We start from the raw sequence: 22,175 nt of genomic DNA on the forward strand, positions 1-22,175 counted from the left end.
GCAAAAGAATGGATGTGCTCAGACGTTCCTTGCTAGGGACAGTTAATCTGAAACAAGGCCTGCTCTCTTGTTTCCAGCAAGGATCTAGAAATTCTGCATGAATCTGCAAGGCACATTGACAGCATAAATTTGCATAAACTGCCCCACCTTCTGCCTTCCTACTTCCTGAGCAGTAGTTGTTTGTGTATAGAGAGAGAGGTCGCAGGCAAGGTAATTTTGTGAGTAGGATACAGAACCCTAAATAGCTGGTGAGAGGTATAAGTTATTCTAAAAGCATAAAAACAGTACACCTGTGAAATGAAATGCTTTCATATGTGATCTTCTGTGTTTATTGTCCTGTGCAAAAAGTTGCACCTTGTGTTTGAAGTTTGAAATTATTTCAAGCTTGCATGGACGCAGAAATTTCTGAGTGACTTTTATACATTTCTTAGGACTCTTCACTGTCAGGATGGCCGAGTGATCTAAGGCGCTGTGTCTAGTCCACAATCTCCTCTGGAGGCGTGGGTTCGAATCCCACTTCTGACATGACTTTTGGAGATATAATATTCTTCATCAGGATAACATCTGATGGAAGTTGCATCTGTTCGTCTTCACCTGGGACGTTATTCCGTCCTCGTAGAGTCAAGAGAGCTTGGGTTTCTCATATATTTCTGTTGTACAAAGTCTTGCTGATAAAGTGCAATCCTTACCAAATGAGCTTAGGACCCATGTAAGAGCTCATCTAGAAGAGTCGTGCTCTTGTATTCCCTGGCCAGCCAGGCCATGCAAATTTGGAAGAATGCCAAGCACCTGGTAGACAGCTGGACTCCAGCACACTTACAGCAATTTCCTCAGGGCTGTGATCAGGGGCTGCTTAGATTTGCATATTCCACCCTATGTTGTGACATTGAGCTCCCTTGTTGAATTTGCTTTAGTCAGCCAAGATGTGGCTGTTGACTCAATTTCAAAGCAGCTTTGGGCCGTTCAAGTGGCTGGTGAATAGCACTTTCTCTTTGTACGCTTTAAAGGTCTAAAGAGTTCTTCATAGGTACTGCTCTGTATGGATTGTTCAAAGATCTGTTGGAAATGCTTATAATGGGATAAATAAATTGAGGGCATGCCTTTTCGGTACTAAACTTGCATGGCTGTCTGGCTTGTGGAAGGTGCTGCAAATGCAAGTCAGGATGGCCGAGTGGTCTAAGGCGCTGCGTTCAGGTCGCATTCTCTTCTGGAGGCGTGGGTTCAAATCCCACTTCTGACAAACCTTTGTTTAACCTTCTTTTTTCTTGAGGGAGAAAATCAGATCATTTCCCTCACATGGGCTTATATGGTTGTCTTTTTGGAAAAGTGCAGTGAGTTTTTTTCTTGCTATAGCCACTCATGGCGTAAGATGTGTGTTGTTTTTTGTTCACACTATCTTTCTCACTATGTAGATGGATGAGCAACATTTGGTCAGCATGGCTGTGAGAAGTTGGCCTGATGTGCAGTGCTCACTATTCTAGTGATCACTATATATCAGTCCAAACAACCCTTATTGATGATTGGTTGTAAGTCAACCTTATAGACCAGCTATCCTAGTAGCATGGATACGAGCAGTCTAAGGCTAAGACTCTAGAGGGCGTGTTAAGCCAGCTGTTTTACCATCACATTACCCCTTGAACACCCAGTGAAAGGACACCACACAAGTGTTATGAAAATAAACAATGTATTTATTAGAATCACAACAACCCTGTACTCTTTATGAGGACAGGGTGCTAAGCACACAACAAAACTCTTACGAAAATACTTTTAAGTTAGCACGTTACACAAATGCCCGAGGGGCACGAAAAACCATATACTTTCAAAGTGGAATGCGAATTACTAGCAGGTAAGTAACAGTTCTAATAGGCTTTGGAATCGCTAGGACTGGACTAGGGAATCGTTAGATTACTACTAGGAGGCCTAGGGGACTCGGGTGCAGAGTGTGCACTCTCACGCGGGATGCGGGACAAAGTCTATGGAAGCTAGAATTCACAAAGTTAGTGTTCACGGGCGAACCCGACCTGGTAGGGAGAAAATGACAGTGGATCCTGACCCTTGGATAGTGAGGCTATGCTGGGACACCGGAGTGCCGAAGTTACCTAGCCCAGGGGCTGCAGCTGCATAGGTCTGAAAAGACGTCGGGGATCTCGTTGCCGGACCAGGAGCCTGGAAGGAAGAAGTTGCTGGCAGGCGACCAGTGAAGAAAAGTTCGATGGATCCAAGCCTGGATCAAGGAAGAAGAAAACCTGAAAGCAGAGGGGACCAAGTTCTTGAATCACTAGCCAGTGATTAAGTGGGCACCAGGATGGCACCGGGCGAAGTCACCGCAATCAGGTGAGTGGGCGCTGCTGGGCTCTGCAGTCTCTCGGACCAGGAGGCGTTGTCGGCGACCAGGATGGAGGTGCGAGCTGTCCCACGATGGATGAAGTCGTTGGCGTCGAAGTTACCCAGGATTGGGCAACAAGCCTTGGCTAATTCAAGCCCACGCGGTGGACTCAAAATGGCGTCTTGAGTGGACCAGGAGGGTCCGGGGTGCTCCTCTTCGGGAAGGGAGCAAGGGCCAGTCTGGAGCAACCAGACCAGCAGCAGAAATGTCGTCGGGCGTCGTCAGGAAGGCCACAAGCCAACGGGCTAGTAGCCAAACAACGCGGTGAGCAGCGGAAAGCAGAAGGGCCCCACGCAGATCGTGGAGATGCTGGGGGGCTGCACTTCGGAGCTGGAGCTGCTCAGAGTCGGGGCTTCTCGGACCCCAAAGCACTCACCAGTAGATTACTCGGCGGGCTTGCTGGAAAGAAGTCGTGCAGTCTTGCAGATGGCCGGTCCCTTGAGGTCTCGTCGCACCCACGGTTCTCAGCTGGGCTGTAGAGGTGGGTAGAGGTCAGAGGTGCCAGGGAAGCCGGTTCTCGTCGAGCTGGGCAGTCGGATTCCGGAGGAAGGACTTACAGCAGACCGCAGTGTTCTTAGATGGTGCCTGCGGATGCAGGGTGACTACTCCTTAGTCACAAGGGAGAAATCTTAGGAAGAAGTCTTGAGTTCCTTTCGCAGAAAGTAGTTTCAGGATTCAAAGATGATCTGATTTGGAAGGGGGCCAGTCTCTACCTTTATCCTGTAAAAAGGGGCTGGCACGCGACTAAGTCCTGCCCTATGGGTGGGACTAGGAGGGGGGTGGTTACACCCACTTCCTTGGCGGGCTTTTCCCCAGCACAGGGTCTGGAGTGACCCTGGAACTGGTTCAAGCCGGCCTATGCACAGTGAGCACCGGGGTGCTACTTGCAGTCACCTTCCTCTAAAGCCCTGCCTACCTACAATACACAAAACCCTGTCTGGGACGGTGCTGGCACCGCCCCTGGCAGGAAACCCTTTGTCCTTATCTCCTGCTCTGGGAGGACTCCCAGCAGCAGGAGGGCAGACTTGTGTCTCGGTGGCAGCATCCATTTTGTGGATGCTAAGGCTCTGTCCGACTTTTAACCGGGTTATAGGTTACAGGCATGTCGTGTCCCTCTAGAAGGGTGGAATGCTAACCCCGTCGCCAGAATTGGCGAGGGGTTAGTATTCCAATTCGTATGACACCTTACTCGACATGTTTTGATAAAGCGATACCAGAGTTGGCACATAACCGCGAGGATTATAATGCACTTAAGAGTATATGGTATGCGATATCATGGAAACGGCTAAGGGATGGATCCCGAAAGCCGCAGACAGGCTCAGCTCATGCTAGAGCACCATCTCACACGATTCCAAGCACTCTGCCTTCAGGATTGTTAAGGCCTGCTATAGGAGTGACTGATAGGAGATCTGTGTGTCCATTTTAGGGTTAGATATAGGTATACTATATCTAAAGCAAAGGGTGAGTACACCACCTTGCCCCAGCTGTCGTGCAGCCAGTTGTGTCAGTTTTAGTTAGTCAATCCAGGGGTGGCACAATACATGCTTCAGCCCCTGGGAGACTTCTGGGTGCACCTCAGCCCTGGGTACAGGGACTTGGAGAGGGCCCAGGGCCAATTCAGTACCTGAGTACAATTTGGATAGAGAGAACAGCTAGGCTGTGGGTCTGATTAGCAGGCCCACAGCCAGGGAAAGTCGTAAACCAGTGCAGCAAAAAGCAAAAATCTGGGTGATCATAGGATTGCAGTCCCTACTCTCCTACATGACCCCCCCCCAAACTTTGGGACAATAAGCTAACCTTGACCAGGTGAGTCTTCTTGCTCTAAGTGGAAATACCTGGAGAGCCCATCAGCATTGCTGTGATCAGTCCCAGGTCTATGCTCCACTGTAAAATCCATCCCCTGTAGGGAAATGGACCACCTAAGCAGTTTGGGGTTTTCACCCTTCATCTGATTTAGCCACAAGAGGGGCTTATGGTCTGTCTGAATGGTGAAGTGAGTGCCAAACAAGTAGGCCCTCAGCTTCTTCAGGGCCCAGACCACAGCAAAGGCCTCCCTCTCAATAGCTGACCAATTTTTCTCTCTGGGTGTCAACCTTCTACTAATGAAAGCAATAGGCTGATCATTACCATCAAAATTCAGTTGAGACAGAACAGCTCCCACACCCAACTCAGAAGCATCTGTTTGGACAATGAATGGCTTGGAGTAATCTGGACTCTTGAGGATAGGTGCTGTGCACATGGCCTGCTTTAGGTCATTGAATGCTTTCTGACAGCTTGCTGTCCACTGAACTTTCTTTGGCATCTTTTTGCTTGTCAGGTCATTAAGGGGGGTCACTATGGACCCATAATTTCTGACAAACTTCCTATAGTACCCAGTCAGGCCCAAGAAAGCTCGAACCTGAGTCTGGGTGATTGGAGGAGTCCAGTCCTTGATGGCCTGTATCTTACTCTCCAGTGGCTGAACCTGGCCTCCACCTACAAGGTGGCCCAGGTATACAACCTGTGACTGCCCTATCTGGCACTTGGTGGCCTTGATAGTGAGGCCTGCCTTTTGCAGGGCCTCTAACACTTTCCTCAGGTGGACCAGGTGATCCTCCCAGGTGGAGCTAAAGACAGCAATATCGTCAAGATAAGCTGCACAGAAGTCATCCAGCCCAGTGAGGACTTGATTCACCAACCTTTGGAAGGTGGCAGGTGCATTTTTCAGTCCAAAGGGCATTACCACAAATTGATAATGCCCTCCAGGGGAAGAAAATGCTGTCTTAGGTTTGGCTTCCTCAGCTAACCTGATTTGCCAATACCCAGCTGTCAAATCAAATGTGCTTAAGAAGTTGGCAGAAGCCAATCTATCTATAAGCTCATCTGCTCTTGGTATTGGGTGGGCATCAGTCTTAGTGACTGCATTGAGGCCTCTGTAGTCTACGCAAAACCTCATCTCTCTCTTACCACCCTGGGTGTGAGGCTTTGGCACTAGAACTACTGGGCTAGCCCAAGGGCTATCTGAGGGCTCAATGACTCCCAGTTCCAACATTTTCTGCACTTCAGTTTTGATGCAGTCTCTAACATGATCAGGCTGCCTGTAGATTTTACTCTTGACAGGCAGACTGTCTCCAGTGTCAACATCATGGGTACACCAATCAGTTTGGCTGGGTGTCAGAGAGAACATATGTCGAAAGGATTGCAGAACTTGCCTGCAATCCTGTTGCTGATGTTCAGTGAGGCTGCCACAAAAGACAACACCATCAACTGACCCATCATCAGGATTCTGAGTGAGCAGGTCTGGGAGAGGGTCACTCTCTTCCTCCTGTCCCTCATCTGTGGCCATGAGCAAGCTCATGTCCTTCCTGTCAACATATGCCTTGAGCCTGTTAACATGGAGCACTCTGAGAGGGCTCCTGGGAGTTCCAAGGTCCACCAAGTAGGTAACCTCTCCCTTTTGCTCAATGATGGTGTGGGGCCCAGACCATTTGTCTTTCAGAGCTGCTGGGGCCACTGGCTCCAGCACCCACACCTTCTGTCCTGGCTGGTACACAGTCAGTACAGCCTTTTGGTCATGCCAAGCTTTTTGAAGTTCCTGGCTGGCCTCAAGGTTTTTAGATGCCTTTTCCATATACTCAGCCATCCTGGAGCGGAGACCAAGTACATAGTCCACTATGTTGGTTGCAGGCTTTTTGAGAGGTCTCTCCCATCCTTCCTTCACCAAACACAGGGGTCCTCTTACAGGATGCCCATACAGAAGCTCAAAAGGGCTGTAGCCAACCCCCTTCTGTGGGACCTCTCTGTAAGCAAACAAGAGGCAGGGGATCAGGACATCCCATCTTCTCCTAAGAGGTTCAGGTAGTCCATGAATCATCCCTTTCAGGGTCCTGTTGAATCTCTCAACAAGCCCATTGCATTGTGGATGATAGGGTGTGGTGAACTTGTAGTTCACACCACACTCTTTCCACATGGCAGTCAGATATCCTGACATGAAGTTTGTACCTCTGTCAGAAACGACCTCCTTAGGGAAACCCACTCTGGAGAACACTCCAACTAGGGCTCTTGCCACTACAGGGGCTGTAGTGGTCCTAAGGGGAATAGCCTCAGGATACCTGGTGGCATGGTCCACCACCACCAGTATAAACTTGTGTCCTGATGCTGTCTGGGGTTCCATTGGACCAACAATGTCAATCCCCACTCTTTCAAAGGGAACCCCCACCACAGGTAGTGGTATAAGGGGGGCCTTTGTTGTGCCACCTGACTTACCACTGGCTTGGCAAGTGACACATGAGCGACAAAACTCCTTGGTATTCTCATTCATATGGGGCCAGTGAAAGTGTGAGACAAGCCTGTCCCAAGTCTTTGTCTGACCTAAATGACCTGCAAGGGGAATCTCATGGGCCAAGGTGAGAAGGAAACCTCTCAGAGACAAGGGGATGACCAGCCTCCTGGTTGCACCAGGCTTGGGGTCTCTTGACTCAGAGTACAGGAGTCCATCTTCCCAGTATACCCTGTGGGCACCTGTGGCATTCCCTGCAGCCTCAGCAGCAGCCTGCTGTCTGAGGGGTTCAAGGGAAGGGCAGCTCAACTGTTCCTTCCCCAGGTCTGCTCTGGAGGGTCCCCCTGAGCCCAGAAACTCAACTTGATCAAGTTCAAGCTCTTTAGGCTCAGTTTCCCTCAGCTCTTCTAGATCAGCCTCCTCAGAGACTTGATCCTCAACCTGGGGCAAGGGGGAAGGCAAAGCCTTACCCTTACTGCTCTTCTTCTTGGGAGGTGTCTGGTCCATAATTTCAGGATCCAGCACCTGTTCAGTGGGGCATCTTCTGGCCTGTGACCTAGTCACAGCAAGCACATGTGCTGGCAAGCCTAACATCTCCATGTGAGTCCTCTGCTCCACTTCTGACCATTGTGATGACTCCAAATCATTGCCCAACAAACAATCAACTGGGAGGTCTGAACTGACTACAACTTTCTTTTGTCCCTTCACTCCACCCCAGGAGAAAGCTACAATTGCCACACTATGACTAGTAGTGACATTGCTGGCATTGGTCACCAGGAAATCAGTACCTGGCATGATCTGTCCAGGGTCCACAAAGTTAGGTGTCACCATGGTGACACTGGCACAAGTGTCCCTATAGGCCTGAGCCATTTTGCCATTAATCAAAGGTGTCTGCCTGTATTTGCCCAAAGTATTGGGACTTATTTCAGGGGACATATCCATATCCCCTGTACAGACAAGGACAGCCTGAGTGAGTGTGCCAACTAAGTTGTCAGACCCCTCAGTACCCAAGGTTAACCCAACTAATGCCTTGGGAGTGACACTACCACTACTGACTGTACTAGGGGGTGCAGTTGCTTTAGGAGCTGTAGTGGCAGGAGTTTGTCCTCCTCCTCTTTTGGTGCACTCACTAAACCAGTGAGATTTACTTTTGCAGTACTGGCACCACCTTTTTGACTGGCCTTCTTGAGTCTTCTTTTTCTGGGAAGCCTGACCCCCACCCTCTTTGGTTTGTTGGGGACCTGGTGAAGACTTCTGGTCATTTTGCTCATTCTTAACATTACCCTTCTGGTCTGCTTTCTTCTGACCACCCTGGTTCTGGTTCTGGTTCTGCTTGATCCTTGTCCTGACCCATTTGTCTGCCTTCTTTCCCAATTCTTGGGGAGAGGTCAGATCTGAATCAACAAGGTGCTGGTGCAGCAACTGGTTCTGACAATTGTTTAAAATTTGTTCTCTCATCATTAGATTATACAATCCTGTGTAATCTGTAACCTTGCTACCCAGCAACCAGCCCTCCAAAGCCTTAGTGGCACAATCCACAAAATCAGACCAGTCCTGAGACTGAGTTTTCTGGGTGTCTCTGAACAGCAACCTGTACTGCTCAGTGGTTAAACCAAACCCATCAACCAGTGTATTCTTCAGGACCTGGTAATTGTTAGCATCCTCCACTCTTGTAGTGAGGAGCTTATCTCTACCTTTACCATCAAAGGAGAGCCACAGTATAGCTGCCCACTGACTCTGGGGAATGTTCTGCACAGTGCAGGCCCTCTCCAGAGCAGCCATCCATTTCTGGATGTCATCCCCTTGCTTAAAGGGGGGCACTATTTTAGTCAGGTGTTTAGTATCTAAACCCTTCTCTCTATCTCTTGGGAGATTGCTGCCACCAGTGGGAGCTAGCCCACACATCTGCTGCTCTCTTGCCAGGGCAAGCTTCTCTTTGGCCAGGGCAATTTCTTCCCTTTCAATCCTCAGTTCAGCTTGTCTCATCCTAGCCTCATGCTCCCTTCTCTGAGTAAATCTCCTCTGTGGAGGATTCCTTCTCCCCTGAGAAGAGGCATTAGAGTGCAGAGATCTATTGGAGTCCCTAGAAAGAGATCTATCTCTCCTAACTCCAAGGTTAGGCCCACTTCGGGTTAGTACTGGGGGGCCCCCAGATCCTAGCCCAAGTAAGTCTAAGTTGGTCCTAGTTAGCCTTCTGACTACCTCAAGACCCTTGTCTACCTCATCCCCAGAGAGTACCTCCTCATCCTCCTCCTCAACTGCTGAATCAGTGTTGGGGAGGTCTGGATCCCCAGAGGTTCCCTCTAAGGCTGGCATGCTCTCATGTAACTGAGAGAGCTTTCTGGCATCATATGTCTCTAAGAGACCTATCAGAAAGGGAAGGGTGGGGTTAGACCCCTGCTTCAGTTTCCTGGAGACACAGAGTTGTCTCATCTCCTGAAAATTGAGAGCTGCATATCTTGAAGTGACCTGTGGAGGGTCAACACTGACCAGGGGAGTCTCAGTAGAGTCCCCCTGAGTCGACATGCTTTTCTAGTGAGGTGTAAGTGGTGCACTTACCTACACTATATGTTTGCCTACTGATCCCTTGCTAGAGTTGTAGTTTAGGGTGTGCTAGGCCCTAGGAGCTACAACAGCTGGTTCAGTAGAACTCAGAGTATTCTAAGCTAAGTTATATGTACCTTTAGTACTTATGTGATCTTTCACAAGATATTCTTAGGGCATGTGTGGTAAAACAACAGCAAGCTCAAATCCCAACCGCTGCTCACCAATGTGAGAAGTTGGCCTGATGTGCAGTGCTCACTATTCTAGTGATCACTATATATCAGTCCAAACAACCCTTATTGATGATTGGTTGTAAGTCAACCTTATAGACCAGCTATCCTAGTAGCATGGATACGAGCAGTCTAAGGCTAAGACTCTAGAGGGCGTGTTAAGCCAGCTGTTTTACCATCACATTACCCCTTGAACACCCAGTGAAAGGACACCACACAAGTGTTATGAAAATAAACAATGTATTTATTAGAATCACAACAACCCTGTACTCTTTATGAGGACAGGGTGCTAAGCACACAACAAAACTCTTACGAAAATACTTTTAAGTTAGCACGTTACACAAATGCCCGAGGGGCACGAAAAACCATATACTTTCAAAGTGGAATGCGAATTACTAGCAGGTAAGTAACAGTTCTAATAGGCTTTGGAATCGCTAGGACTGGACTAGGGAATCGTTAGATTACTACTAGGAGGCCTAGGGGACTCGGGTGCAGAGTGTGCACTCTCACGCGGGATGCGGGACAAAGTCTATGGAAGCTAGAATTCACAAAGTTAGTGTTCACGGGCGAACCCGACCTGGTAGGGAGAAAATGACAGTGGATCCTGACCCTTGGATAGTGAGGCTATGCTGGGACACCGGAGTGCCGAAGTTACCTAGCCCAGGGGCTGCAGCTGCATAGGTCTGAAAAGACGTCGGGGATCTCGTTGCCGGACCAGGAGCCTGGAAGGAAGAAGTTGCTGGCAGGCGACCAGTGAAGAAAAGTTCGATGGATCCAAGCCTGGATCAAGGAAGAAGAAAACCTGAAAGCAGAGGGGACCAAGTTCTTGAATCACTAGCCAGTGATTAAGTGGGCACCAGGATGGCACCGGGCGAAGTCACCGCAATCAGGTGAGTGGGCGCTGCTGGGCTCTGCAGTCTCTCGGACCAGGAGGCGTTGTCGGCGACCAGGATGGAGGTGCGAGCTGTCCCACGATGGATGAAGTCGTTGGCGTCGAAGTTACCCAGGATTGGGCAACAAGCCTTGGCTAATTCAAGCCCACGCGGTGGACTCAAAATGGCGTCTTGAGTGGACCAGGAGGGTCCGGGGTGCTCCTCTTCGGGAAGGGAGCAAGGGCCAGTCTGGAGCAACCAGACCAGCAGCAGAAATGTCGTCGGGCGTCGTCAGGAAGGCCACAAGCCAACGGGCTAGTAGCCAAACAACGCGGTGAGCAGCGGAAAGCAGAAGGGCCCCACGCAGATCGTGGAGATGCTGGGGGGCTGCACTTCGGAGCTGGAGCTGCTCAGAGTCGGGGCTTCTCGGACCCCAAAGCACTCACCAGTAGATTACTCGGCGGGCTTGCTGGAAAGAAGTCGTGCAGTCTTGCAGATGGCCGGTCCCTTGAGGTCTCGTCGCACCCACGGTTCTCAGCTGGGCTGTAGAGGTGGGTAGAGGTCAGAGGTGCCAGGGAAGCCGGTTCTCGTCGAGCTGGGCAGTCGGATTCCGGAGGAAGGACTTACAGCAGACCGCAGTGTTCTTAGATGGTGCCTGCGGATGCAGGGTGACTACTCCTTAGTCACAAGGGAGAAATCTTAGGAAGAAGTCTTGAGTTCCTTTCGCAGAAAGTAGTTTCAGGATTCAAAGATGATCTGATTTGGAAGGGGGCCAGTCTCTACCTTTATCCTGTAAAAAGGGGCTGGCACGCGACTAAGTCCTGCCCTATGGGTGGGACTAGGAGGGGGGTGGTTACACCCACTTCCTTGGCGGGCTTTTCCCCAGCACAGGGTCTGGAGTGACCCTGGAACTGGTTCAAGCCGGCCTATGCACAGTGAGCACCGGGGTGCTACTTGCAGTCACCTTCCTCTAAAGCCCTGCCTACCTACAATACACAAAACCCTGTCTGGGACGGTGCTGGCACCGCCCCTGGCAGGAAACCCTTTGTCCTTATCTCCTGCTCTGGGAGGACTCCCAGCAGCAGGAGGGCAGACTTGTGTCTCGGTGGCAGCATCCATTTTGTGGATGCTAAGGCTCTGTCCGACTTTTAACCGGGTTATAGGTTACAGGCATGTCGTGTCCCTCTAGAAGGGTGGAATGCTAACCCCGTCGCCAGAATTGGCGAGGGGTTAGTATTCCAATTCGTATGACACCTTACTCGACATGTTTTGATAAAGCGATACCAGAGTTGGCACATAACCGCGAGGATTATAATGCACTTAAGAGTATATGGTATGCGATATCATGGAAACGGCTAAGGGATGGATCCCGAAAGCCGCAGACAGGCTCAGCTCATGCTAGAGCACCATCTCACACGATTCCAAGCACTCTGCCTTCAGGATTGTTAAGGCCTGCTATAGGAGTGACTGATAGGAGATCTGTGTGTCCATTTTAGGGTTAGATATAGGTATACTATATCTAAAGCAAAGGGTGAGTACACCACCTTGCCCCAGCTGTCGTGCAGCCAGTTGTGTCAGTTTTAGTTAGTCAATCCAGGGGTGGCACAATACATGCTTCAGCCCCTGGGAGACTTCTGGGTGCACCTCAGCCCTGGGTACAGGGACTTGGAGAGGGCCCAGGGCCAATTCAGTACCTGAGTACAATTTGGATAGAGAGAACAGCTAGGCTGTGGGTCTGATTAGCAGGCCCACAGCCAGGGAAAGTCGTAAACCAGTGCAGCAAAAAGCAAAAATCTGGGTGATCATAGGATTGCAGACCCTACTCTCCTACAATGGCCGAGTGGTATAAGGTGCTGCGTTAAGGCTGGAGGCGTGGGTTCGAATCCCACTTCTGACAAAACTTTAAGTCCATTTTGTCTCTGCGTTCCTTCAGAATCTCAGCTAAAAATTGGCAGTGCATATAATATCTGAATAAGTACCAAACTTGTTTCAACTGCAAATGAATTTGCCCAATTCTGTCTTCAAGCTCGTATAATATTCTTCTAGCACTAGTGGTGTTTTATATGTTTTTTGGGGGGTGCCTAAAAAATCCCTTTTATTGAAGAAATGGCTTACATTCAGTCTTGTGATATTTTTGGTTTCCAATAAGTAGATTTTTAATTTTATGTAACCTCATTTTCTAATGCTCCATTCAAGAGATGTTTCCACTATGAAATGAAGAGCAAGGGGCAAGAGCACGAATGATAGAGCGGGTGAGTGAGATGGGGTGTTGAGGAAGGAGAGAATGAAACAAAGACAGAGTGAGTGAACGGCATGTAGGCATAGAAGAGGAGACTAGAAGTGAAGGTGACTTGCTTTTCCCTGATTTTGACCTCCCACCCATCTCAAACCAATCACAAACATACCTTCTATGCAACGTTGGTATGCAGAACTTCACTCCTCAGCCAGTGAGGGTGAGTCCCAAGCCAGGGGCTAGAGAGCAAAAGAATGGATGTGCTCAGACGTTCCTTGGTAGGGACAGTTGATCTGAAACAAGGCCTGCTCTCTTGTTTCCAGCAAGGATCTAGAAATTCTGCATGAATCTGCAAGGCACATTGACAGCATAAATTTACATAAACTGCCCCACCTTCTGCCTTCCTACTTCCTGAGCAGTAGTTGTTTGTGTATAGAGAGAGAGTTCGCAGGCAAGGTAATTTTGTGAGTAGGATACAGAACCCTAAATAGCTGGTGAGAGGTATAAGTTATTCTAAAAGCATAAAAACAGTACATCTGTGAAATGAAATGCTTTCATATGTGCTCTTCTATGTTTATTGTCCTGTGCAAAAAGTTGCACCTTGTGTTTGAAGGTTGAAATTATTTCAAGCTTGCATGGATGCAGAAATTTCTGAGTGGCTTTTATACATTTCTTAGGACTCTTAACTGTCAGGATGGCCGAGTGGTCTAAGGTGCAGTGTTTAGGCCGCATTCTCCTCTGGAGGCGTGGGTTCGAATCCCACTTCTGACATTACTTTTGGAGATATAATCTTCTTCATCAGGATGACATCTGATGGAAGTTGCATCTGTTCGTCTTCACCTGGGACGTTATTCCGTCCTCGTAGAGTCAAGAGAGCTTGGGTTTCTCATATATTTCTGTTGTACAAAGTCTTGCTGATAAAGTGCAATCCTTACCAAATGATTTTAGGACCCATGTAAGAGCTCATCTAGAAGAGTCATGCTCTTGTATTCCCTGGCCAGACAGGCCATGCAAATTTGGAAGAATGCCAAGCACCTGTTAGACAGCTGGACTCCAGCACACTTACAGCAATTTCCTCAGGGCTGTGATCAGGGGCTGCTTAGATTTGGTTATTCCACTCTATGTTGTAAAATTGAGATCCCTTGTTGAATTTGCTTTAGTCAGCCAAGATGTGGCTGTTGACTCAATTTCAAAGCAGCTTTGGGCCGTTCAAGTGGCTGGTGAATAGCACTTTCTCTTTGTATGCATTAAAGGTCTAAAGAGTTCTTCATAGGTACTGCTCTGTATGGATTGTTCAAAGATCTGTTGGAAATGCTTATAATGGGATAAATAAATTAAGGGCATGCCTTTTCGGTACCCCACTTGCATGGCTGTCTGGCTTGTGGAAGGCGCTGCAAATGCAAGTCAGGATGGCCGAGTGGTCTAAGGCGCTGCGTTCAGGTCGCAGTCTCTTCTGGAGGCGTGGGTTCAAATCCCACTTCTGACAAACCTTTGTTTAATCTTTTTTCTTGAGGGAGAAAATCAGATCATTTCCCTCACACGGGCTTATATGGTTGTCTTTTTGGAAAAGTGCAGTGAGTTTTTTTTCTTGCTATAGCCACTCATGGCCTAAGATGTGTGTTTTTTTTGTTCGCACTATCTTTCTCACTATGTAGATGAACAAGCAACATTTGGTCAGCATGGCCGAGTGGTCTAAGGCGCTGCGTTAAGGCCGCAGTCTCTCCTAGAGGTGTGGGTTCGAATCCCGCTTCTGACAAAACTTTAAGTCCATTTTGTCTCTGCGTTCCTTCAGAATCTCAGCTAAAAATTGGCAGTGCATATAATATCTGAATAAGTACCAAACTTCAGTTTCAACTGCAAATGAATTTGCCCAATTCTGTCTTCAAGCTTGTATATTATTCTTCTAGCACTAGTGGTGTTTTATGTGTTTTTTGGGGGGTGCCTAAAAAATCCCTTTTATTGAAGAAATGGCTTACATTCAGTCTTGCGATATTTTTGGTTTCCAATAAGTAGATTTTTAATTTTATGTAAGCTCATTTTCTAATGCTCCATTCAAGAGATGTTTCCACTATGAAATGAAGAGCAAGGGGAAAGAGCACAAATGATAGAGCCAGTGAGTGAGATGGGGTGTTGAGGAAGGAGAGAATGAAACAAAGACAGAGTGAGTGAACGGCAGGTAGGCATAGAAGAGGAGACTAGAAGTGAAGGTGACTTGCTTTTCCCTGCTCTTGACCTCCCATCCATCTCAAACCAATCACAAACATACCTTCTATGTAACGTTGGTATGCAGAACTTCACTCCTCAGCCAGTGAGGGTGAGTCCCAAGCCAGGGGCTAGAGAGCAAAAGAATGGATGTGCTCAGACGTTCCTTGCTAGGGACAGTTGATCTGGAACAAGGCCTGCTCTCTTGTTTCCAGCAAGGATCTAGAAATTCTGAATGAATCTGCAAGGCACATTGACAGCATGAATTTGCATAAACTGCCCCACCTTCTGCCTTCCTACTTCCTGCGCAGTAGTTGTTTGTGTATAGAGAGAGAGGTCGCAGGCAAGGTAATTTTGTGAGTAGGATACAGAACCCTAAATAGCTGGTGAGAGGTATAAGTTATTCTAAAAGCATAAAAACAGTACACCTGTGCAATGAAATGCTTTCATATGTGATCTTCTATGTTTATTGTCCTGTGCAAAAAGTTGCACCTTGTGTTTGAAGTTTGAAATTATTTTAAGCTTGCATGGACGCAGAAATTTCTGAGTGACTTTTATACATTTCTTAGGACTCTTCACTGTCAGGATGGCCGAGTGGTCTAAGGTGCTGTGTTTAGGCCACAGTCTTCTCTGGAGGTGTGGGTTCGAATCCCATTTCTGACATGAATTTTGGAGATATAATCTTCTTCATCAGGATAACATCTGATGGAAGTTGCATCTGTTCGTCTTCACCTGGGACGTTATTCCGTCCTCGTAGAGTCAAGAGAGCTTGGGTTTCTCATATATTTCGGTTGTACAAAGTCTTGCTGATAAAGTGCAATCCTTACCAAATGATTTTAGGACCCATGTAAGAGCTCATCTAGAAGAGTCATGCTCTTGTATTCCCTGGCCAGCCAGGCCATGCAAATTTGGAAGAATGCCAAGCACCTGGTAGACAGCTGGACTCCAGCACACTTACAGCAATTTCCTCAGGGCTTTGATCAGGGGCTGCTTAGATTTGCGTATTCCACCCTATGTTGTGACATTGAGATCACTTGTTGAATTTGCTTTAGTCAGCCAAGATGTGGCTGTCGACTCAATTTCAAAGGAGCTTTGCGCCGTTCAAGTGGCTGGTGAATAGCACTTTCTCTTTGTACGCATTAAAGGTCTAAAGAGTTCTTCATAGGTACTGCTCTGTATGGATTGTTCAAAGATCTGTTGGAAATGCTTATAATGGGATAAATAAATTGAGGGCATGCCTTTTCGGTACCCCACTTGCATGGCTGTCTGGCTTGTGGAAGGTGCTGCAAATGCAAGTCAGGATGGCCGAGTGGTCTAAGGCGCTGCGTTCAGGTCGCCGTCTCTTCTGGAGGCGTGGGTTCAAATCCCACTTCTGACAAACCTGTGTTTAATCTTTTTTCTTGAGGGAGAAAATCAGATCATTTCCCTCACATGGGCTTATATGGTTGTCTTTTTGGAAAAGTGCAGTGAGTTTATTTCTTGCTATAGCCACTCATGGCCTAAGATGTGTGTTTTTTTTGTTCGCACTATCTTTCTCACTATGTAGATGAACAAGCAACATGTGGTCAGGATGGCCGAGTGGTCTAAGGCGCTGCGTTAAGGCTGCAGTCTCTCCTAGAGGTGTGGGTTCGAATCCCACTTCTGACAAAACTTTAAGTCCATTTTGTCTCTGCGTTCCTTCAGAATCTCAGCTAAAAATTGGCAGTGCATATAATATCTGAATAAGTACCAAACTTCAGTTTCAACTGCAAATGAATTTGCCCAATTCTGTCTTCAAGCTCGTATAATATTCTTCTAGCACTAGTGGTGTTTTATGTATTTTTTGGGGGGTGCCTAAAAATCCCTTTTATTGAAGAAATGGCTTACATTCAGTCTTGCGATATTTTTGGTTTCCAATAAGTAGATTTTTAATTTTATGTAACCTCATTTTCTAATGCTCCATTCAAGAGATGTTTCCACTGTGAAATGAAGAGCAAGGGGAAAGAGCACAAATGATAGAGCGAGTGAGTGAGATGGGGTGTTGAGGAAGGAGAGAATGAAACAAAGACAGAGTGAGTGAACGGCAGGTAGGCATAGAAGAGGAGACTAGTAGAGGAGACTAGAAGTGAAGGTGACTTGCTTTTCCCTGCTCTTGACCTCCCACCCATCTCAAACCAATCACAAACATACCTTCTATGCAACGTTGGTACGCAGAACTTCACTCCTCAGCCAGTGAGGGTGAGTCCCAAGCCAGGGGCTAGAAAGCAAAAGAATGGATGTGCTCAGACGTTCCTTGCTAGGGACAGTTGATCTGAAACAAGGCCTGCTCTCTTGTTTCCAGCAAGGATCTAGAAATTCTGCATGAATCCGCAAGGCACATTGACAGCATAAATTTGCATAAACTGCCCCACCTTCTGCCTTCCTACTTCCTGCGCAGTAGTTGTTTGTGTATAGAGAGAGAGGTCGCAGGCAAGGTAATTTTGTGAGTAGGATACAGAACCCTAAATAGCTGGTGAGAGGTATAAGTTAATCTAAAAGCATAAAAACAGTACACCTGTGAAATGAAATGCTTTCATATGTGATCTTCTGTGTTTATTGTCCTGTGCAAAAAGTTGCACCTTGTGTTTGAAGTTTGAAATTATTTCAAGCTTGCATGGACGCAGAAATTTCTGAGTGACTTTTATACATTTCTTAGGACTCTTCATTGTCAGGTTGGCCGAGTGGTCTAAGGTGCTGTGGCTAGTCTGCAATCTCCTCTGGAGGCATGGGTTCGAATCCCACTTCTGACATGACTTTTGGAGATATAATCTTCTTCATCAGGATAACATCTGATGGAAGTTGCATCTGTTCGTCTTCACCTGGGACGTTATTCCGTCCTCGTAGAGTCAAGAGAGCTTGGGTTTCTCATATATTTCTGTTGTACAAAGTCTTGCTGATAAAGTGCAATCCTTACCAAATAAGCTTAGGACCCATGTAAGAGCTCATCTAGAAGAGTCATGCTCTTGTATTCCCTGGCCAGCCAGGCCATGCAAATTTGGAAGAATGCCAAGAACCTGGTAGACAGCTGGACTCCAGCACACTTACAGCAATTTCCTCAGGGCTGTGATCAGGGGCTGCTTAGATTTGCGTATTCCACCCTATGTTGTGACATTGAGATCCCTTGTTGAATTTGCTTTAGTCAGCCAAGATGTGGCTGTTGACTCAATTTCAAAGCAGCTTTGGGCCGTTCAAGTGGCTGGTGAATAGCACTTTCTCTTTGTACGCTTTAAAGGTCTAAAGAGTTCTTCATAGGTACTGCTCTGTATGGATTGTTCAAAGATCTGTTGGAAATGCTTATAATGGGATAAATAAATTGAGGGCATGCCTTTTCGGTACCCCACTGGCATGGCTGTCTGGCTTGTGGAAGGTGCTGCAAATGCAAGTCAGGATGGCCGAGTGGTCTAAGGTGCTGCGTTCAGGTCGCAGTCTCTTCTGGAGGCGTGGGTTCAAATCCAACTTCTGGCAAACCTGTGTTTAACCTTCTTTTTTCTTGAGGGAGAAAATCAGATCATTTCCCTCACATGGGCTTATATGGTTGTCTTTTTGGAAAAGTGCAGTGAGTTTTTTTCTTGCTATAGCCACTCATGGCCTAAGATGTGTGTTGTTTTTTGTTCACACTATCTTTCTCACTATGTAGATGGACGAGCAACATTTGGTCAGCATGGCCGAGTGGTCTAAGGTGCTGCGTTAAGGCTGGAGGCGTGGGTTCGAATCCCACTTATGACAAAACTTTAAGTCCATTTTGTCTCTGCGTTCCTTCAGAATCTCAGCTAAAAATTGACAGTGCATATAATATCTGAATAAGTACCAAACTTGTTTCAACTGCAAATGAATTTGCCCAATTCTGTCTTCAAGCTCGTATAATATTCTTCTAGCACTAGTGGTGTTTTATGTGTTTTTTGGGGGGTGCCTAAAAAATCCCTTTTATTGAAGAAATGGCTTACATTCAGTCTTGTGATATTTTTGGTTTCCAATAAGTAGATTTTTAATTTTATGTAACCTCATTTTCTAATGCTCCATTCAAGAGATGTTTCCACTATGAAATGAAGAGCAAGGGGAAAGAGCACAAATGATAGAGCCAGTGAGTGAGATGGGGTGTTGAGGAAGGAGAGAATGAAACAAAGACAGAGTGAGTGAACGGCAGGTAGGCATAGAAGAGGAGACTAGAAGTGAAGGTGACTTGCTTTTCCCTGCTTTTGACCTCCCACCCATCTCAAACCAATCACAAACATACCTTCTATGCAACGTTGGTATGCAGAACTTCACTCCTCAGCCAGTGAGGGTGAGTCCCAAGCCAGGGGCTAGAGAGCAAAAGAATGGATGTGCTCAGACCTTCCTTGCTAGGGACAGTTGATCTGAAACAAGGCCTGCTCTCTTGTTTCCAGCAAGGATCTAGAAATTCTGCATGAATCTGCAAGGCACATTGACAGCATAAATTTACATAAACTGCCCCACCTTCTGCCTTCCTACTTCCTGAGCAGTAGTTGTTTGTGTATAGAGAGAGAGTTCGCAGGCAAGGTAATTTTGTGAGTAGGATACAGAACCCTAAATAGCTGGTGAGAGGTATAAGTTATTCTAAAAGCATAAAAACAGTACATCTGTGAAATGAAATGCTTTCATATGTGATCTTCTATGTTTATTGTCCTGTGCAAAAAGTTGCACCTTGTGTTTGAAGGTTGAAATTATTTCAAGCTTGCATGGATGCAGAAATTTCTGAGTGACTTTTATACATTTCTTAGGACTCTTCACTGTCAGGATGGCCGAGTGGTCTAAGGCGCAGTGTTTAGGCCGCATTCTCCTCTGGAGGCGTGGGTTCGAATCCCACTTCTGACATTACTTTTGGAGATATAATCTTCTTCATCAGGATGACATCTGATGGAAGTTGCATCTGTTCGTCTTCACCTGGGACGTTATTCCGTCCTCGTAGAGTCAAGAGAGCTTGGGTTTCTCATATATTTCTGTTGTACAAAGTCTTGCTGATAAAGTGCAATCCTTACCAAATGATTTTAGGACCCATGTAAGAGCTCATCTAGAAGAGTCATGCTCTTGTATTCCCTGGCCAGACAGGCCATGCAAATTTGGAAGAATGCCAAGCACCTGTTAGACAGCTGGACTCCAGCACACTTACAGCAATTTCCTCAGGGCTGTGATCAGGGGCTGCTTAGATTTGGTTATTCCACTCTATGTTGTAAAATTGAGATCCCTTGTTGAATTTGCTTTAGTCAGCCAAGATGTGGCTGTTGACTCAATTTCAAAGCAGCTTTGGGCCGTTCAAGTGGCTGGTGAATAGCACTTTCTCTTTGTATGCATTAAAGGTCTAAAGAGTTCTTCATAGGTACTGCTCTGTATGGATTGTTCAAAGATCTGTTGGAAATGCTTATAATGGGATAAATAAATTAAGGGCATGCCTTTTCGGTACCCCACTTGCATGGCTGTCTGGCTTGTGGAAGGCGCTGCAAATGCAAGTCAGGATGGCCGAGTGGTCTAAGGCGCTGCGTTCAGGTCGCAGTCTCTTCTGGAGGCGTGGGTTCCAATCCCACTTCTGACAAACCTTTGTTTAATCTTTTTTCTTGAGGGAGAAAATCAGATCATTTCCCTCACACGGGCTTATATGGTTGTCTTTTTGGAAAAGTGCAGTGAGTTTTTTTTCTTGCTATAGCCACTCATGGCCTAAGATGTGTGTTTTTTTTGTTCGCACTATCTTTCTCACTATGTAGATGAACAAGCAACATTTGGTCAGCATGGCCGAGTGGTCTAAGGCGCTGCGTTAAGGCCGCAGTCTCTCCTAGAGGTGTGGGTTCGAATCTCACTTCTGACAAAACTTTAAGTCCATTTTGTCTCTGCGTTCCTTCAGAATCTCAGCTAAAAATTGGCAGTGCATATAATATCTGAATAAGTACCAAACTTCAGTTTCAACTGCAAATGAATTTGCCCAATTCTGTCTTCAAGCTTGTATAATATTCTTCTAGCACTAGTGGTGTTTTATGTGTTTTTTGGGGGGTGCCTAAAAAATCCCTTTTATTGAAGAAATGGCTTACATTCAGTCTTGCGATATTTTTGGTTTCCAATAAGTAGATTTTTAATTTTATGTAACCTCATTTTCTAATGCTCCATTCAAGAGATGTTTCCACTGTGAAATGAAGAGCAAGGGGAAAGAGCAAAATGATAGAGCCAGTGAGTGAGATGGGGTGTTGAGGAAGGAGAGAATGAAACAAAGACAGAGTGAGTGAACGGCAGGTAGGCATAGAAGAGGAGACTAGTAGAGGAGACTAGAAGTGAAGGTGACTTGCTTTTCCCTGCTCTTGACCTCCCATCCATCTCAAACCAATCACAAACATACCTTCTATGCAACGTTGGTATGCAGAACTTCACTCCTCAGCCAGTGAGGGTGAGTCCCAAGCCAGGGGCTAGAGAGCAAAAGAATGGATGTGCTCAGACGTTCCTTGCTAGGGACAGTTGATCTGAAACAAGGCCTGCTCTCTTGTTTCCAGCAAGGATCTAGAAATTCTGAATGAATCTGCAAGGCACATTGACAGCATAAATTTGGATAAACTGCCCCACCTTCTGCCTTCCTACTTCCTGCGCAGTAGTTGTTTGTGTATAGAGAGAGAGGTCGCAGGCAAGGTAATTTTGTGAGTAGGATACAGAACCCTAAATAGCTGGTGAGAGGTATAAGTTATTCTAAAAGCATAAAAACAGTACACCTGTGCAATGAAATGCTTTCATATGTGATCTTCTATGTTTATTATCCTGTGCAAAAAGTTGCACCTTGTGTTTGAAGTTTGAAATTATTTTAAGCTTGCATGGACGCAGAAATTTCTGAGTGACTTTTATACATTTCTTAGGACTCTTTACTGTCAGGATGGCCGAGTGGTCTAAGGCGCTGTGTTTAGGCCACAGTCTCCTCTGGAGGCGTGGGTTCGAATCCCATTTCTGACATGAATTTTGGAGATATAATCTTCTTCATCAGGATAACATCTGATGGAAGTTGCATCTGTTCGTCTTCACCTGGGACGTTATTCCGTCCTCGTAGAGTCAAGAGAGCTTGGGTTTCTCATATATTTCGGTTGTACAAAGTCTTGCTGATAAAGTGCAATCCTTACCAAATGATTTTAGGACCCATGTAAGAGCTCATCTAGAAGAGTCATGCTCTTGTATTCCCTGGCCAGCCAGGCCATGCAAATTTGGAAGAATGCCAAGCACCTGGTAGACAGCTGGACTCTAGCACACTTACAGCAATTTCCTCAGGGCTTTGATCAGGGGCTGCTTAGATTTGCGTATTCCACCCTATGTTGTGACATTGAGATCACTTGTTGAATTTGCTTTAGTCAGCCAAGATGTGGCTGTCGACTCAATTTCAAAGGAGCTTTGGGCCGTTCAAGTGGCTGGTGAATAGCACTTTCTCTTTGTACGCATTAAAGGTCTAAAGAGT

At 46.7% G+C, this 22,175-nt stretch overlaps 9 non-coding genes across 9 annotated transcripts; all 9 read left to right on the forward strand.

The window, feature by feature from the left end:
* Nucleotides 1-442: 442 nt before the first annotated feature.
* On the forward strand, nt 443-525 carry TRNAT-AGU (transfer RNA threonine (anticodon AGU)). Its single transcript has one exon. It is a non-coding gene; the product is annotated as a tRNA-Thr (tRNA).
* Nucleotides 526-1,157: 632 nt separating this feature from the next.
* On the forward strand, nt 1,158-1,240 carry TRNAL-CAG (transfer RNA leucine (anticodon CAG)). Its single transcript has one exon. It is a non-coding gene; the product is annotated as a tRNA-Leu (tRNA).
* A 12,686-nt stretch (nt 1,241-13,926) lies between these two features.
* On the forward strand, nt 13,927-14,009 carry TRNAL-CAG (transfer RNA leucine (anticodon CAG)). Its single transcript has one exon. It is a non-coding gene; the product is annotated as a tRNA-Leu (tRNA).
* Nucleotides 14,010-14,196: 187 nt separating this feature from the next.
* On the forward strand, nt 14,197-14,279 carry TRNAL-AAG (transfer RNA leucine (anticodon AAG)). The gene has a single exon. It is a non-coding gene; the product is annotated as a tRNA-Leu (tRNA).
* A 1,026-nt stretch (nt 14,280-15,305) lies between these two features.
* On the forward strand, nt 15,306-15,388 carry TRNAL-UAG (transfer RNA leucine (anticodon UAG)). The gene has a single exon. It is a non-coding gene; the product is annotated as a tRNA-Leu (tRNA).
* A 632-nt stretch (nt 15,389-16,020) lies between these two features.
* Nucleotides 16,021-16,103, forward strand: TRNAL-CAG (transfer RNA leucine (anticodon CAG)). Its single transcript has one exon. It is a non-coding gene; the product is annotated as a tRNA-Leu (tRNA).
* Nucleotides 16,104-16,289: 186 nt separating this feature from the next.
* TRNAL-AAG (transfer RNA leucine (anticodon AAG)) lies at nt 16,290-16,372 on the forward strand. The gene has a single exon. It is a non-coding gene; the product is annotated as a tRNA-Leu (tRNA).
* A 3,836-nt stretch (nt 16,373-20,208) lies between these two features.
* Nucleotides 20,209-20,291, forward strand: TRNAL-CAG (transfer RNA leucine (anticodon CAG)). The gene has a single exon. It is a non-coding gene; the product is annotated as a tRNA-Leu (tRNA).
* Nucleotides 20,292-21,599: 1,308 nt separating this feature from the next.
* TRNAL-UAG (transfer RNA leucine (anticodon UAG)) lies at nt 21,600-21,682 on the forward strand. Its single transcript has one exon. It is a non-coding gene; the product is annotated as a tRNA-Leu (tRNA).
* The last annotated feature ends 493 nt before the right edge of the window (nt 21,683-22,175 follow it).

This window comes from Lissotriton helveticus, chromosome 8 (assembly GCF_964261635.1).
Source record: "Lissotriton helveticus chromosome 8, aLisHel1.1, whole genome shotgun sequence".
NCBI lineage: Eukaryota > Metazoa > Chordata > Amphibia > Caudata > Salamandridae > Lissotriton > Lissotriton helveticus.